At 45.9% G+C, this 16,835-nt stretch overlaps 1 protein-coding gene across 4 annotated transcripts in view; it reads right to left on the bottom strand.

Moving 5' to 3' along the window:
* OSBPL6 (oxysterol binding protein like 6) overlaps positions 1-16,835 on the bottom strand; it is a 208,883-nt gene that overhangs the window by 175,715 nt on the left and 16,333 nt on the right. The window contains exon 1 of one of the 4 annotated variants that reach the window (XM_006257828.4): positions 1,672-1,767. The exons of the other annotated variants lie outside the window; for them this stretch is intronic. The gene's annotated coding sequence lies outside the window, so the exon portion shown is untranslated. Of the gene's footprint in view, positions 1-1,671; positions 1,768-16,835 lie in introns of those variants that run through there. 4 annotated transcript variants of the gene reach the window in all.

Raw genomic sequence — 16,835 nt, forward strand, 5'->3', positions numbered from 1 at the left:
ATCTGGCCTGTGAGATAGAGGCCCCAATCCTGACACACAGCACCTACTAAAAAAGGGGAGAGATCTTTTCAAGGCAAGCAGTGGCATAACTAGGGCAGGGCAGCAGGGCAAAAGCCCCAGGTGCCAACAGGCATGCAGAATGAAAAACTGGCTTTTGCCACAGCGTACAAGTGCAGCAGCAGGGGCAACTGGAAATTGCTGCTGCCCCTCCATGCGGCAGCCACTCTGCCCACCCCCAGCCACATTCACCTTCTTACACAGCTGAAGACAATGAATGGCAATTGATGGAGGAGACATTAAAATGATTTTTTTTTAAATAAACATATTTAGCACAGTAGTTCCTAACATTTTTCTATAATATATCATATTAAATATTCTAGTTCCAGTACAGATTCAAAATTCAAATTCAGTGCTTCTTAAAATACATGACTCAAAGGCAGAGGTCAAAGGAACAGACCCTTATACTTCACTGTCAGGGATTTTTGCAGGGAAATGGTTTTGGTTCTGATATAGAACATCACTGGTAAAATGTGCTAAGTGCTTTACAGCAGGGAATATTTTTTTTTCCTTCAAGATTATTTTCCAGATTGGAAAAATGAAGCTCAAAGATGCATTACAGTTTGGTGGTCAGCCACCAGCCAGAATCAGAATAGTACAAAATGTCTAATTTGCTTGATATGCTTTAACTAAAGATTTACTCCAAATAAAAAAGGCAAAGAAAGAAAGGCCGAGCAATCCACCAACACAAAAATGCACACTCCTTTATCTTGGTGTTTCTCTTAAACAACTGCTGAAAAAGAAGTTTGGTTATTCAAAAGCATTTTTAAACTTATATTAACATTCACACTTTCTTCCAAAACCTCTCTCTTCCTTTCCTTTATTCTCCACCAAGAACATATCAGGCATATTATTGTTTCCAACTTTACAGAGATGACTTTGGCCTTAACTTTAAAAAAAATACTAGATGCAGCTGATATTTGATTTCTTTTTTTTTTCCTTTTTGGTAACAAACTGTGCTTTTCCAAAGAAGACATATAACACCTGCGAAATATTTCTGAAGTCTACACTCTTCCACTTAACTTCATTCATACTAACATGTAAGCACAAAAAGGAAAAAGTGTATAACAATTCTAAATCCTGCAAGTTACTTTCACCCTCACAAAATATATACTACTCAATTTACAAATTCTAAATTATAAGAAAACCACTAACCTGATAAATAGAAAGAAGCACCTATTAACATAAAACATACTGTTATATATCTCGCCTCATCTGCTTTGAGTTTCCCTCAAAAATTACACACAGCATAGCACTGACCATGCAGCACATATTAATAATTGAATGCATGATTACTATTCTTTTTGTAGGAGGAAGGAATATTATGCTGCCTCTGTAAATTTTAGGAACAGTTTTTCCCATCAAAATCATCCAATCTAGCTCTTGTCCAAACAGAACTCTTTCATGTGAAACTGTTTGTAGTATGCCTTAATACATTCTTTCACAGGGTCATTCTTTTCTGTCCAAAGTCTAAAAGGAACTCAGTAGTGATTTTGCAGGGATCCAAATTAGTAGAACCTATGTGTTAGATTACATTTAGTGAAATCCAGTTATATTATTGTTTGATTAGATTTGCAACCATTTATGAATACTCTGGGCCAAAATATTACTAACCTTTAACACTTCCAGAATAGGTTATTCTTTTCTTCTATTTAGTTTTGAATTTGCAACCAGTCCTAGCTGTCCAAGGAAAGTACTTCATTCCTTTAATAAAGGAAGACAGATTTTACCACAAAAAACACTTGAACAATAAGATCATCAGATGAGTCTTAGCTTGGAGGTAATTGACTGTTAGGATGTTCAACTTCCTGAGGCAGTGCCAATAGCACTTAATGTACTAGCGAGGTCACTTGTATCTTGAAAATAATGACTCAGTGGCTTCCACTGTTCATACAAAAGAGAGGCACCTTTCTACTCTTATTTTCCATTTCAGAATGATCCTTTTAAAATAGGTAACTTAAAGAGCTTATTCTTAGCCTGGCATCTAAAATGAGTAGCAAAGCATAGCTGTGTAGTTCCTTACAATACATTTTCTAAAACAAGCAACAACACTGAACTACAGCCCATTAAGTCAAAATGGTAACATCAGGGAGAGGAATCATAGGTAAAATAAAACGGGGTGAACTGTCTTGATTCTCAGTTCCTCTAATGATGTACGTATTTTCTGAGAAACTATTAGACTAGCTGAAAAGCTAAAATACTCTTAGGCAACCCCAGGAAGGACACAGAAAAAATGACTTTTTATACTTCTATGCGCCTTTGTTTTCATATTTTAAATTATATGTCAATATATTACATAAACTGGAGGATGTGTGTGTAAAAGTCCTCATCTCTATATGGGTCAGATTACCACCCAGAGGCAGATGTGTTTGACTGCTTATAGTGGCATAGTATGAGTAGAGGTGTTAATGTCCTCACAGTCTCAGTGCATCCAGGTGCACAACTTGCTGGCCTTAGAATTGCATCACCTTATAAGAAAAGGCATTTAAATTGATGGCATAGGTATAAGCAATTATTAATAAGACAGACCAGAGAAGAAGAATGCTAAATAGCATACCTCGGCCAACAATTCTCTTAATGTTCCCATCACAATCTTCCACTCATATGTCAGCATCTGAGTTCTAACTATATAATGACTGGTCATCGATCTTGGACAAACAGCAGACCTCCCAGTTGTTCCTCTAATGTACCAAATTATTGGCCACTCTCTGCAGGCTCATTGTTATCCTCTCTTTTTACTGTAAACAGAAATCCTGGCTCCTAAAGTTTTGTATTATAGTGAATACTACTGATATATTTAAGTTAATTCTGAAAAAGAATAAGCTTCCTTCACTGCCATTTTTCTTGTGCCCTAATTTTGGATCTTAAACTTTTCACTTGGATTTTGCAGTTCAAGAGGTATGTTTGGATACATTCAGAGACTATGGATTTAATATCCAAGTTGAGTTTTCTCAATATATTGAAGATTTTTCAGATCAAGTAAACTCTCCAGAATTGTAGCCAAAGCATAGACAGCAGAAGGCTGAGGCTAATGGGGCTCAGCCCCCACAAACACAGGACAGCAGGTAGGGCTGCAAGGCAGCCTGGCCATGGGCTACAGGCAAGTGCAGCAGGAGTGGGGAGGGGCACGCACGCAGTCAGGATCACAGCCCGGCATGTGGATAACTGGCTGCCCAGCATGGCAGGCAAATACCAGTCTGTCTATTCTGTAAAGGGGAATGGATTGGGGGAGCAGGGAGGGGCAGACTGACACCCCCACACTGAGGGGCAGAAGCAGGGGCTGGGGTGAATGGGGCCCCAGCCAGGCCAGGTGGTGGGACAATCGGAGCCTGGGCAGCATATTCAGGGGTGCAGGGGGGGTGTGGGGGAGGGCTCCTGTCGCTGTGCGCATCCTGGCAGAGGACAGGGGGACATGTGCCCCCCTGATCTGTGCATGGGGCAGAGGCAGCTGCCACTGCACACTGGGCTCTGCATGCCACTGCTGGTGCTGCTACCCTGGGAATGGCACAACGCCATGAGTGTCCTGCCATAGCTGGGTTGCACTGCGCCCCCTGCCCATCCCACAACAGGATGCATATAGCGTTGCACGGCTGTTGCACCAGTAGTGGCGTGCAGAGCACAGTGGCCACCACCTCCGCTCCATGCACAGATCAGGGGGGCATGTGCTCCCAGGGCCTCCACCAGGATGTGCACAGTGGTGGGAGCCACCAGTGCCCCTGGATGAGCCACCCAGGCTCTGATCGTCCCACCAGCTGGCCCGACTGGGCACCCTCCCTAACCATGGGAGCCTTGATATGACCCCCCACGACCCTTCCTCCACAAATTTACCTACTGGGTGGGGTGGGGAGAATGCACATTCACGCATGCACACATGCTCAGCCCCCGCCCCCAAATGATTTTTTCTCAGGTAGTGGGCAGAGTGCAAACAGCTCCACCCGGCTGCACAGCTCCAGCATCAGCTCCATGCTGGTGGTGACTGCATGGGCACCTTGGGGCGGGCTGCACTGCCCTGCTGTCCGCCCTAAGGTGAACACAGCTGCCACCAGCATGGAGCTGATGCCGGAGCTGTGCAGCCTGGCAGAGCTGTTTGCACTCTGCCCACTGCTTGCTGCAGCTGCCCAGAGCCCGGGTTGGCTCCAAACAGCTGAGCCGGGCTCATCACCTCCATGCCGGGAGCGGGGGAGAGACTGTGCTGTGCTGCCTCCGGCCCCTCTCCCACTGCCCGCTCCGAGGCACATCTGTACACACCAGTGCAGAGCTGGTGCCGGAGCCTGGCACAGCTGTTTGGAGCCTCTCCGCTGCAGCCGGCCCCGGCTCTGGGGAGCTGCTGCCAGTCGGGATCCCAGGCTGCTCCCAGCAGGCAGCTGGGATGCTGCAAGCCCTGCTGGGAGCACCCCGGGCTCCAGCAGCTACCCAGAACCGGTGTAGCTGCTGGCAGCCACAGAGCCCGGGCTGTGGGGCACAAGCAGGGCATCCTGCCATGTACCCCTCGCCCTCATTTTGTTTTTCTGCCATGCCGGTACTCCGGCACCTTCCAAGGTAGGCATTGTGGTGTTTTTCGGCGCTCCAGCCAAAAAATGTTGCCTACCCCTGCCTTATAACATCATCTATGCACGTATTCTAGAAATAAATCATCTTTTTTCCTGTCTAGAATTTCTGTTTGTTAAACTGTCAGGGCATGGATGTCCACTACAGCAAATTTTTAGTGCTTTGCCCAAACTATTTTGAAATGTGGTAAACTCTAGAGTGCTTTAGCCACGTCCTCTATAAAACTAGGTCATATATCACATCTAGAAATATATATTGAGCTCACTACCATAAATATTTCCCTGACATACATCCAGACTTGGATTTTGGAATGTCTCTTAGAAGTATGGCAGTCACTGGATTAGGCTCTCCATCTTCAGCACATTTATTTGGATTCTCCTTCAACTGAAGATTAGTGCTTTGAAACAGATCCCTATTTTAGCCAATTCAGGAGGGGGTTTGCCATTTCAGCCCCTACTAGAGCTAGTCAAGAGTTCTGATGATGAAATATTTTTCTTTTCAAACATGCCAATTTAGGTATGAACACACACAACACTTGAAGCACTGCAAGTGCCTTTAAAAGCGCACCAAAAATAAGGGTAGACAATGCAGCCAATTATATCACAGAACAGGCCATTCTGCTTCAAAATGACCCCAAGAAAAATAGGATCAATTCTGAACTTAGAAGTACTTAACTATGAAGTGCTTCATATTACATTTATACCTTTCAGCCTAATGAAATGGAGTTGGTCAACTCACTGGTATCCCACAGTGGTTCACTTCCTACCCTCCCACCTCCAAACCCCCCATCCAACCTGCTTTGAGAAGCCAACTCACAGTGAGTTCCACTGCTCCAGAGTCATGGACTGGATTGCAAATGACCTCACATGTTTACAGGTAGGCACAAAGGCACCCTGCATCCTCATTTTGCTGGACACTGACCCTGAGGAACTTGCCTCTCACTCCCAGGCCCAAACTGCTGCAATAATAGATTGTGACAGTTCAGAACAGGGTGAATGTTATATGATACCCAGTAGTAACATTCCAAACAGGAAATCACAGCAGCACCTTCTCCTGCCCAGCCCTCCTCACTCTCCTGCATCACTGAGAACGTGCAACAAAGGTGGGGGTGGATATGGGGAGGTAAGTTCCATGCATATTTTGCAACACAGAAACTCACACCAGCTGTCCCTGGACAGATCTCTCGCTAACTGAAACTGTTTTAAATGTTGCAGGATCAGTTCCCTGGCTGCAGCTCAGGGAAGCATGTTTTGTACAATGGTAAGATGCGGGTTGCTGAGAATCTGGTGTCTGGGGACTGGCAGTGAGAGGATGGAGCCAGGGGCGCAGGAAATTGTGGTAGTAGGTTCAGTTTGCTCCCTTGGGAAGCATGAACAGCTTCAGTACGGAGGTCTTATAGAGCTGGTGAACAGGAACCTCTGGAAGCTTGAAGCCATGATGAGAGTGATATATTCAGCTCATAAGTAGAGCTGTGCAAAATGGCTATGTTTCGTTTTGGACTTGGTTGTTTGGGAGGGACAGCGATTTGTTTCGGTGTTTCAGATCACTATTCCATTTTGATTCGGCCGAATCTGTTTCGGCGCTGATTTGGAGATTCTGATCAACCGGAGATAGGCAGGCACAGCAGGGTGGCTGCAGGTTCTCCTGTGGCTCCTCTGGCTGTGCCTGCCTCTGCCTAGGTAGAGGGAGCTGCGGGAGAAGCCTGCATGGCTGTCCTGTCTGGGCCCATCCCCCACCCAGCCGCAGCCTCGCAGCACTTTAAAAAAAAAAATAATCAAAAACCCCTGCACTTATCAGCTGCAGCAGCAGCGATTGTGGCCTCTGAGGGAACATGGCAGAGCCCCCCCCCCATGCAGCACAGGGCAATGGGGGACACTGGGGATTGCCCCCCCCTCACCTGGCACCCGCATGGCAGCTGCCACCATGGTGCGGGTGCAGCAGAGCTCAGCAGGGCACCGCAGGGCTCCACACACTGTCCGGGAGCTGGGGCCACTGGGGCTGAGTGGTGCTGGGTGACTGCTAGAGCCGTCCCAGCTCCCAGACAGTGCATGGTGCCCTGCCGAGCCATGCTGCACCCGCATGATGCAACAGCTGCTGCGCTGGTGCCAAGCAGGGGTGGGGGAGGAAGGGGCAGTCCCTACTGCCCCTCACTGACCCGTGCTGCGCAGGGGGGCTTTGCTACAAGCCCCCAGAGGGTTTTTTTTGAAAGTGTCGGGGGCCTGGGGTTGGGACTGGGCAGGGCAGCCATGGGGGCTTCTCCCACGGCTCCCCCTGCCAAGGCAGAGGCAGGCACAGCCAGAGGAGCCATGGGAGAAGCCCCTATGGCTTCCCTGCCTGGCCCCATCCCCCACCCGGCCCCAGCCTCCCGGCACTTAAAGGAGGGCTGCGGGGCTGTGCCAGACTCTTCCCAGGGGATGCAGGCCCCTGGATCTGCGCCACAGGATGAAAGCAGGCTGCTGCCCCTCCCCCAGAGCACTGGGATTGGAAGGGACCTCAGGGACAGATCGCAGACACTGGCCAGCTACAGATGTCAATATCAGAGCAATCCTCCCCCCGCCCCTCCCCGCTTCCCCTCCCCTTTCTGAATTTGTTTCCCTGCAAGCCCACCTCTGAAACATTTCCGAAATGGAGCCTTCCATTTAGTTTCGGATGCAGTGTTTCAGGTTCTGAAACACCTCCAAAACAAAACAGCTGCCCAAGTTTCGTACAGCCCTACTCACAAGCCCCACACAGTGTTTACAGTCTCCATAGAGGTATTGCTGCACTCTCAGGAACGAGTCAATGGCATTCTATATCAACTCCCAGACATTAAGGGACAGACACTGGAACTTCTTTTGGAAATACTCTATCAGCTAGGACCTTGTGAGCCATCCAAGCAGTCTTGCCACCTCCAGGAGGCTAGATTCTTGGGCAGAACTGTCTCATCCAGCAATAGAAAAGCATGAAAGGAAAGACTGCCCCCAGCTTTTGAAAGTGCCAGATCCCACAAAGATGGTACAGCTATCCTAAAGTCCTACTACCACCAATCATCCTGCCCATATCCGCACCAATCACATTCATCTCCCTGGCCCAGAAATGCCAATATGTGGTCTGCAGGGGATCTTAAAGAAGGCCCTCTTCCATGATGTCCTATATGGTGTCATCCTTTGACATGTCACAGTTGGCAGTGTAGAAAAGATAACACGTTGGAAGGAGGCGTCTTTCCAGGATATCAGTCACGGCATTGTCCAGGAGCTGGCAGATGAGCTGAAAGAGAATTCAAGGCAAGCCTATCTAGGCCATAACTAAGGACCTACTTAAATTGAGATTTTGCAGATTTCATGGAAAAAAGCAGGCAATGGCCACAAAATCTACCAAAAAAAGAAAGAAAAAAGAAAGCTTACTGAAAATAAAATGCTGGCTCCCCAAAAGGAGCCAACAGCCCTCACAGCACTGCAGCCCGGCCATGCAGCCCGCCAGTGCGAGGCTGGGGGGAGCATGGGCTGCTGGCACGCAGGGGAGCCCAAGATGGCTGATGCCCCCATCCCTCGCTGCTGACTGCCTAAGAGAGCTGCCTGTCATGCAGCCCCACCCCTTTTCACCAATCAGTGGCAAGGAACAGGGCCCCTTAGCCAATCACAGGAGACGGTAAAGTTCCATTCCTGGCTCCTGGAGGGCAACAGGCTCTTGTGACTGATGAGCAGGGATCCAGGTTTTCTGTTTACCATGGAAAAATGTGGATTTTCTCCTTTAAAGGAGAAAAACTCAGAGAAACCACGGGTTTCCCTCGCAGGCTGGCAGAGTTCCAGCCTGCAAGGGGCTGTTTGTGGCTGACGGGAGCAGGACATAGGAGCCAGAGGACGCCGTGTGCATGACGTGGCAGCCCAGCAATACGCTGGAAAGCAGCTCCTGCAACTCCCTCCAGGTAAGTCTATGGGGACAGGGTGGGAACAAGCGATGTGGTGGGGATGCAGGGGGGGCACAGGTGATGCGTGGGTGGGTGGGGGTCGGGCAGGCACATGAACCCCCGGACTCCTCTGTCCAGAGTGGGGCACAGGGCTGCAGCTGAGCTGGACCAGCTCTGGGCAGGAGCTACCTCCATGGTCCAGCGGGCAAGACCTAGCACAGGAGGAAGTGCTGCGCCATCATGGCTACCAAGGTGAAGCACCCCCTACCTCCCCAGCAGCAGTGGGGGGCACAACTCCATGCTGCTGCCACTGCGCCTGACCTTGGTGGCCACAGCAGCAGTGTTCCCTCCTGCACCAGGTCCTACCCACTGGGCCACGGAGGTGGCTTCTGCCTGGAGCTGGTCCAGCCAGGCTGCAACCCTGCACTCCACTGTGGGAAAAGAAATCTGGGGGCATATGCCGCCCCATCCCCTTGACGCATCACCTCTGCCCACATTCCCCCTTCCTCACATACTGGGGGGCTGGGGCAGTGGGTCAGGAGTGAGGGGCATATCAGGGCTACTCAGCACAAAAAAAAAAAAAGTGGGGGGAGGGGAGGACACAACCACAGCTGGACTCACGCCTTGGTGAGCAAAATGGGCAGCTGGACCTCTGATTTTCCATGGAAAAAAACAAATAAAACCAAGATCTAACACCAAAATATATAGATATTTAGAATTTATTATATTATAATGATTGAGGCACTCGTAGGGTTCCAAATTGCTTTAAAATTGTAAATATATCAATAAAACATTATGTTCAATATCTATATATATCTAGTGGTGTTTCATTTTAAATCATAGAAAAACATGACTTTGGGGGGTCTGAATCAGATAATTTGAGATTTTTAAACAGAGAAAACCAGGATGCCTGCTGATGAGCCCCCCTCCCAAAATGAATGTGGCCAGACTCACAATAGCAGCAAACATTCAGAATAAAACCCAGGAAGGCAAATAGTCAATGGGCTCTGTCCTTTCTAGTCAGCAGTCCTTAAGGGCCTCCAGAGATTTGGACCTGAAAAGCATGCTGGGATCTCTGTGTTTCAGTCCCCAAACTGAAGAGCTCTACTACAGCATGGACCCAGGGACATTTTGGAGCACTTCAGTTGGGAGGGGCTGTACAAGGCTATAGCACTTCATATTGGTGCAGAAACTGAAGCGCTTCACAAGAACATTTGTCTATACCCATTGTAGAAAACTAAGATTTCACAAAAAAGGGCTGGTTTTGATAAACTTATTACTTCAAAAAACTTTGAAAAGAGGTTAAATGGTGTAAGAATATCCCATTTCAACGTTCTCAATGCTCCATTCTTCTGTTTGAAATAACTTTGCAAGACTTAACATTATGGATAGGGAAAAATATGTAAAACCAAAAGAGCAAAATATAAACAAAATGTTTTGATGGACTTGAACCGAATTTTAATATTATCACTTTGAAAGAATCAAAGTGTTTGACTTTTCATCATGATTTAGGATGGAAACTTTTTTAAAATCTCTAAAGTTTTTCTGGAGACAGGAAAACTGTTGCTGACCCAACACTAGTCCCCACCAGTTCATTAATGTGAGAGGGAGAATAGGAGAACTCTATATAATTTTGGGTATGGTTTAGTTTGTTTTGGAAGGTGAGCAATGGGCAGATGAATTAGGCAAAACAAAGTTTTCTGATATTTGATCTCCAGCCATTCATCAGCTGAAAGGAGGGAACAGTGTCTCCCTTCTGCTCATTCACTCTTTTAATTTAGGAGTGGGCAAAAGAGGGGGGGGGGCCACACAGGAGTAGGATGAGGGTTTAACAAGGTTGTCAACCTTCTTTGATAACTGGCTCTAGTTTTGTGTGTGCACTGTGAAGGGATTTGCCACGACAGACTACTGTCTGAATGGGTTTTCCTGCCCTACACCTTCCAGGGTATAATCCCCCACTAGATCTGTTTCTTTTTCATACTCAAGAAAGAGAGCTGCTCTGCTTTTCAAGCAGATGTGGCACAAATTTGCTGTATAAGCCATCTAAGTAACAATTAAAGCATCAAACCACTGTGGTGGTATATGCTCTGTCACAGCTTCATTTCTTCTTTGCTCATGATCAGAAAAGAGATACTGCTACAAGGTAACTCTTGTCATGATAACTTTGCATATGACAAATTCAGTTAGGATGAAAGGTTTTTATATATTCCATCATAAAACAGTCAGTGAATTATTAATTGTAAGAACAATGTTAAAATACGAGGAATAAGGAAATAACAAATTCTATTCACAACCCTACTTACGTAGCACAGTCCTCTCCTGAAGGGACCATTTCTAGACAGGAAAGGTTAAATCAGTCTGTATGTCTATTCAGCTTTAGCCTTTGCTGCAAGTACTGACAAACGTGATAGTTATTTTTCGTATTTAAATAATGGCTAAAAACAAACTCACTTCACAAAGAGATGAACAGCTGCTAGTCACTGTATGCTCATACTTGACTCAGATCTGAAATAGATACCAAGTCCTGCTGAACATCTAGTCTTAGTTTTGTAGATCAATATGATACAGAAACATTTTCGGCTTAAGCTTTTCTGTTGCTGTTTGCAGATTTCTTATCTATTAAGGATTTCCTGGCTTAATCTGAGAGCATCCTATACGTATATGAGGCTGATTCTAAGAAATGTATTATATACAAAGAGGATGCTAAATTTATTATATGCAAGAGGATGCTAAAAATATTCATAACAAAATACCATGAGTTTAAAAATACCAAAAATGAAAACATACCTATAAAATTGACTCTTTGCAACCCATTCATACATTATGAGCTCAAATTATGAGCTCAGTTTGATATCAGCAACTTCCCTAAACTGCAGAGCTATATCCACTGCAAGCCATTTATTATGTAAACTGTATTTATAGTTCACTATGATGCATAAATTATACAAAAACAGTAGCAAGCAGCTAGGCTTTGCCATAAAAGCAACATAAAGTATTGTGTATCATCATTTATAACAATCTGACTTTTATATTTAGGAATCTGTACAATTTTAAATGTGCCTCTTAAATAAAGAAGAATTGCAGACAGCAAAGCTTTAAATTCCTGTCCTAAAATGAATGTGCATGAGTCAGTAAGATTTTCATTGCAGTTTTCCATATTGCATATTTTGCTATTGACTGAACGTTCTAAATAGATTTACCCACATTTGTTAAGAAAAGGACCACTTCATGACTTGCCAAATCTATCCTCTAGGGTAAACCAGTATCCCATTGTCATCAAATATTTCATTAATACTGTGCCCGCCTCTGCTCCAGAAGGTGTTCTCGGGCAACTCTTGCGCGGGTGGCTAACCGGGCCTGCCCCGCTCTCGCTGGGGAGTCCCCGGCACTCGCTGACCGCGGTCGTGGCTGGGCCCGCAGCAGGGGGGTCCCCCTCGCTGTAGCCTCCCGTGCCGAAGCGCCCCTGGGCGGGCTCCCACGGGGCTCCGACCTCCCCTACACCCCAGCCAACGCCACCTTTGGTCGTGGACCTTCTGTTCCTTGTCCCCGAACAAGGACTGGGCGTTGAGGGCCCTCTCTGCCTCTTGTGGCCTTCTTCCCCGATGCCCCACCGGCGTCTCTGCCTGGTCTTCCCTGGTTCCCTCGCTGGGATTCCCGCTGGCTCTATCCCGGTTCCCTCACCGGAGTTTCCGCCGGCTCCAGTCCAGTTCCCTCGCTGGAGTTCCTGCCGGCTCTATCCCGGTTCCCTCACCGGAGTCTCCGCCGGCTCCAGTCCGGTTCCCTCACCAGAGTTTCTGCCAGCTCCCGCTCTGGGCTCCTCCCCGGAGCCTCTACCAGCTCATCCCGTTACCTCACCGGTGGTTCCAGCTGGCCCTCTCTCTGGGCTCCTCCTCGGAGCTTCTGCCGGCTCCCTCGTCAATTTCGCCGCTCTTCCGCAGCGCTGCAGCTCTCCCCGCCTCCGTCGCTCCCGGCACGGCTGCAGCCTATTCGGCCCATGGCAAAGGCCCCTTGCGGGGGCCCGGTTCCACTCCCGGGCTTCCTCCCGGGCTCCACGCCCTCTCGCCGCGCGCCCCCTCTGTCTTCGGGGCCGCGTTTTATTTCCCCTGAGCGGCGCCTCTCTCTGACGTCGCTTTGCCCCAGCCGTATGAAAGCACGGCTAACGAGCCACGCGGGCTATTCTGTTTCAGATGCTGTACAACTCATGAATAAATGTTGCAACTGAAGATGTAAAGGTGTGCTGAAGAGGCTTAGTGTGTGACACATTGCTCTGAACTACGCATATATGGTGCATTGGCTGGTAAAAAACAAATACAATAGTTTCACTTTTCCCTGGAGACTTCCCCATCTTCAGGAAGACCACATTCCCTATTCTTCTTTGCAGATCTTTCACGTTGCATGTGAATGGAACTATCTGGAGTTTACCACATGAAACCACACATTATATAGAATCTTTCCTCAAAAATTTTGAGCTTTTCAGGACTCTGCAGTAACACAGAAAGATGGACATCTTGTGCTGTGGGCTAAAGCTTATCCCATTTTAATTTCTTTTTCCTAAGGGATTTCAGTTCTTAGGTTCCCTCAAGTGAAACAAATTATATCGTCTTCTGTATTTTGCTCAGATGCTTGCTATACTCTTAGTAGCAAAAAACAGAATTAAAAGGAAAAAATGACATTTGCTATACAGGTTTCCCTCACCAACATGGTTTTGAGAATCCACACTTAATATTCTGTGTACCATTTTGGCTACCCCGGTATACAGTTTTGAGTAACCATGGTTTTCTCCATGGCCATGCATCAGCCCACCCCCTGCCATTTCTCCCATAAACCTTTTGTTTTGCCAACCATGGGAACTTTCAGGAACATAACCCCAGCAGTTGGCAAGGGAAACCTGTATGCCTGACATTTGACCCTTCATTTTACGTCTGCTCATATGGTTCTTTGCTATTCTTGTTAACTCTGAGAAACAGAAATCTAGAGTATAGTTTGCTTAAAAGAAAGGGATGGCATTTCATTTTTCTTTAATTTAGGCTTTCCACTTTAAAAGGGTATTTCTGAAAGGGATGTGTCAAAAATTTGAAAAATAATTTCATCAGCCCTAAGCACTAAAAATTAAAATGCATTTTGTTTGCTGCCCACATATGAATAAAACTGTTCTGAAAAAAGGCTTGGGAGATGTGATAAAAGAAATACAAGAATGCCAACTATCAGATGACCCCTTAATGTTTTTAATCAATCTCCCTGAGAACATAAGATTTATAGAGAACTGATCACATCTTCTAGTGCAAGGCAATCCAAATAGCAGCTCCTGGTTGATTAATTTATGGCTACCAAGTTCTTGGTTCAGGTTCTGCTCCCCTGTTTTTTCCTGCTTCTGCCAGAGTCATCAGGCTCCACCTTCTTCCTCCAGCTTCCATTGCCTGTTCACAACTCTGGGGGTAGGACAGAGTGGCACAGCCTGTGGGGCTGAGTATGCCTATGATCAGAGGGCTTGGGGTTGGGGGGGCGTCCAGAGACCCTGCAGGCCTTCATACAGGTGTGGTACAGAGGAATCACCTGCTGCATGGTTGGGGGGGGGCATGGAGGGGGAAGAGGAGGAAAGTAGAAAGAGGAGTGCCATTCCTGTGCATGGCATGCAAGACACCTCCATAGGGCAGCAAGTCTGTACTGCAAGGATCCATGTGCAGCAGAAGAGAGACTTGCACCATGAGAGGGAAGGAAGGGCTCGCACCACACACTGGGAGCCCACATCATGAAGCAGGGGGGCTCACATGGTGTGCCGGGGACCCATGAAGTGCAGCAGAGAGGGCTCATGCAACACACTGGGGTTCCATGTGATGCAGCAGAGGGGCTCACACAACACGTCAAGGGCTGTGAAGTGCGGTGCGATAGAACAGGGATTTTGTGCCACAACATGCAGGTCATGTGGCACTCAGCCTCTGGGCATGCAGCCTGCGCAGTGTGTGGCTGGAAGTCCTGTGGTTCCCCACCACTCAGAAGTTGGACAACCCTGTTGTAGTGGATGCAAGAATTAAAATTCCAAAAGCTTGGAAGGGAAGAGACGCCAAAAAAATTACTGACTGGTGTAAAAAAATTGAGAAGTTTTAGTAATGGAAAAGCTCCCTTATCAAATTACTGTTCTACAGGATAGAAGGTAAAAAATGTATATTTAGAAATCTGGTGGAAGTTCTTAGAATTTGTTGGAAAAAGAAATCTTCTCTTGCCTACAAACCTGAAAGTTAGAGAAACTTTTTTGAATACTGAAAGACAGTGCAATTTCTATGAGCTAATAGTTAAAAACAAATTTTAAATAAATTAGAAATCTGAAGGCAGAGATGGATAGAAGACAGTCCACCTTATGCAGAGCTCTAACGAAAAAGATCAGGATGAAACGCGAAGCAGGTTCCATATAAATAGGAAGAAACACAGAAGGTTCACAATGATTCTGCGATGTAAAGAGCTCTTAGCAGGCTGAAAAGATAACTTAGGGCACTTGGAGAAGTTACATTTTTCATGCGATGGGGGCCCTGAAGGCACTTTACAGCTATAACGTAACAAACGTTCATGGCTGCACAGTGCTTTTAAAATGTCCGATCGTACAAAAATTTAGCCTTTGTCTGATGAAATATCAGACAGAAGCACTCTGAAGCAGAGCTTAATTAACGAGGGTTAATTTCAGGTGATTCTGACTGGGGGGCGGGAAGGGAGCCCCCCCAGTCACTAGGCCTTCACAGCGGGGGAGGGGAGTTCCCTTCCCCCATACCTCCTCATGCAAGCATTGTGACAGTGGTAGAAGCTGCCATGCCCAGAGCTGGGGTGGAGGGAGGGGAGGGGCAGGGGCTATCTGGCAGATTACCTAGAGGCTGGTAGAATGCCCCTACCTGCTGGCCAGGGTCCGTGCAGGCAGGTTCTGAGCCCCCCACAAGAGGATTCAATTTACCCATGTAGTGCCATAGGTTAGAGCACCTCCCTGACTGGCTGCCTGTACTTGTATACACACACACAGAAAGAATGCAAGGCTCTTCTATAAACACTGACTTGGATTAAAGAAGCACTCTCAATGGAAGATAAATATTTGTCTTTGTATACATCTTAGGGGACTGGATTCATCTCTACAGGTTAATTTTTTTTAGATAGCTAGTTAAATATAAGCTATTTAGTACAATACTACACTAGAGCAAAAATGTTTAATACAAATGACAAAACTACCTGAATATGCTACTCAGGGTAACAAGCTCCTTTAAACAAATGCTGTTAATCTTGACAGACAGCAAATAATAATTGTAAAAAGGAATTCAAGTGTTTTTATACAACAGTGCCAGAACTAAAGTGCATATGTTGGTGCATTCATTGAGGAGATGTATTCGCGAAAACATACATGGCCCTGTTCATTTGGAAATACATTTCCAAAAAAAGTTATTGCGTTCCAAGGTGTAGACGAGCTCCTATGGTATTCAGTGAGCATATATACACATGTAATCTGGTAACATTCAAACTGCTTCAGCCTCAAAGCCATCTGAATATATGTACATTTGTTTAACTGTCCATAAACGTTATACACCAAGGAGTCTGAATCACGAGCTACACATTACAGTTAAATCTTCTCTATATCACTAAATCAAAAGTATACTTTTGGTAGAAGTATATTTTTTTATTTAATTTCATGTTTAGAAAGTTTTGGGGGAGTTGGGTTTTTTTTTATAAATAGCCTAAGAAAAGTGATGCCAATATGGGCAACCACACAGACAGGTTCCAGGCAAAACTCCAGGTATTTCTTTATACTTTTCTGAGTAGAACTATTTTTTTATGGATGAATAAAAACACTCCATGGGTATTTGCCATATCTTTACTTTCAAACTAATGTTTAGGTTAAAATGATCAAAATGTATCAGTATCTTAGCTAAGGGAAAGCAAGGAAACTGCTACATTAACAAGGATTGCTCCCAGGAAGTTAGATTTTTCACAAGCCAATGAGGTACAGTTATGTGACTTTTATGAAGTAATTAAAGCTAAATTTAATATTACTGTAAATCTAGCCTATACTTAAGTACATGTCTGTGTAATACAAGTTAATTTTCACTGTGTATGCCAAATAGGAATTCACCCTCATAAACTTTAATATAGCACTACACAAGACGGTCATGTTTCTCCATGACTAGGTAGATTTACCTGTATCATTACCATGTATAAAAATTCCTAGCAAATTACTGAATAAATACTTTTTCTGGAATACTGAAACATTGGAGAATGACCTCTCAAATTCATAAAAAGACTGTTCTGGGTCATTATTAACATGGATATCACACCACCCAGGACAAATAAGCAGCAACTATTTATATGAAGCATT

Source organism: Alligator mississippiensis, chromosome 4, assembly GCF_030867095.1.
Source record: "Alligator mississippiensis isolate rAllMis1 chromosome 4, rAllMis1, whole genome shotgun sequence".
NCBI lineage: Eukaryota > Metazoa > Chordata > Crocodylia > Alligatoridae > Alligator > Alligator mississippiensis.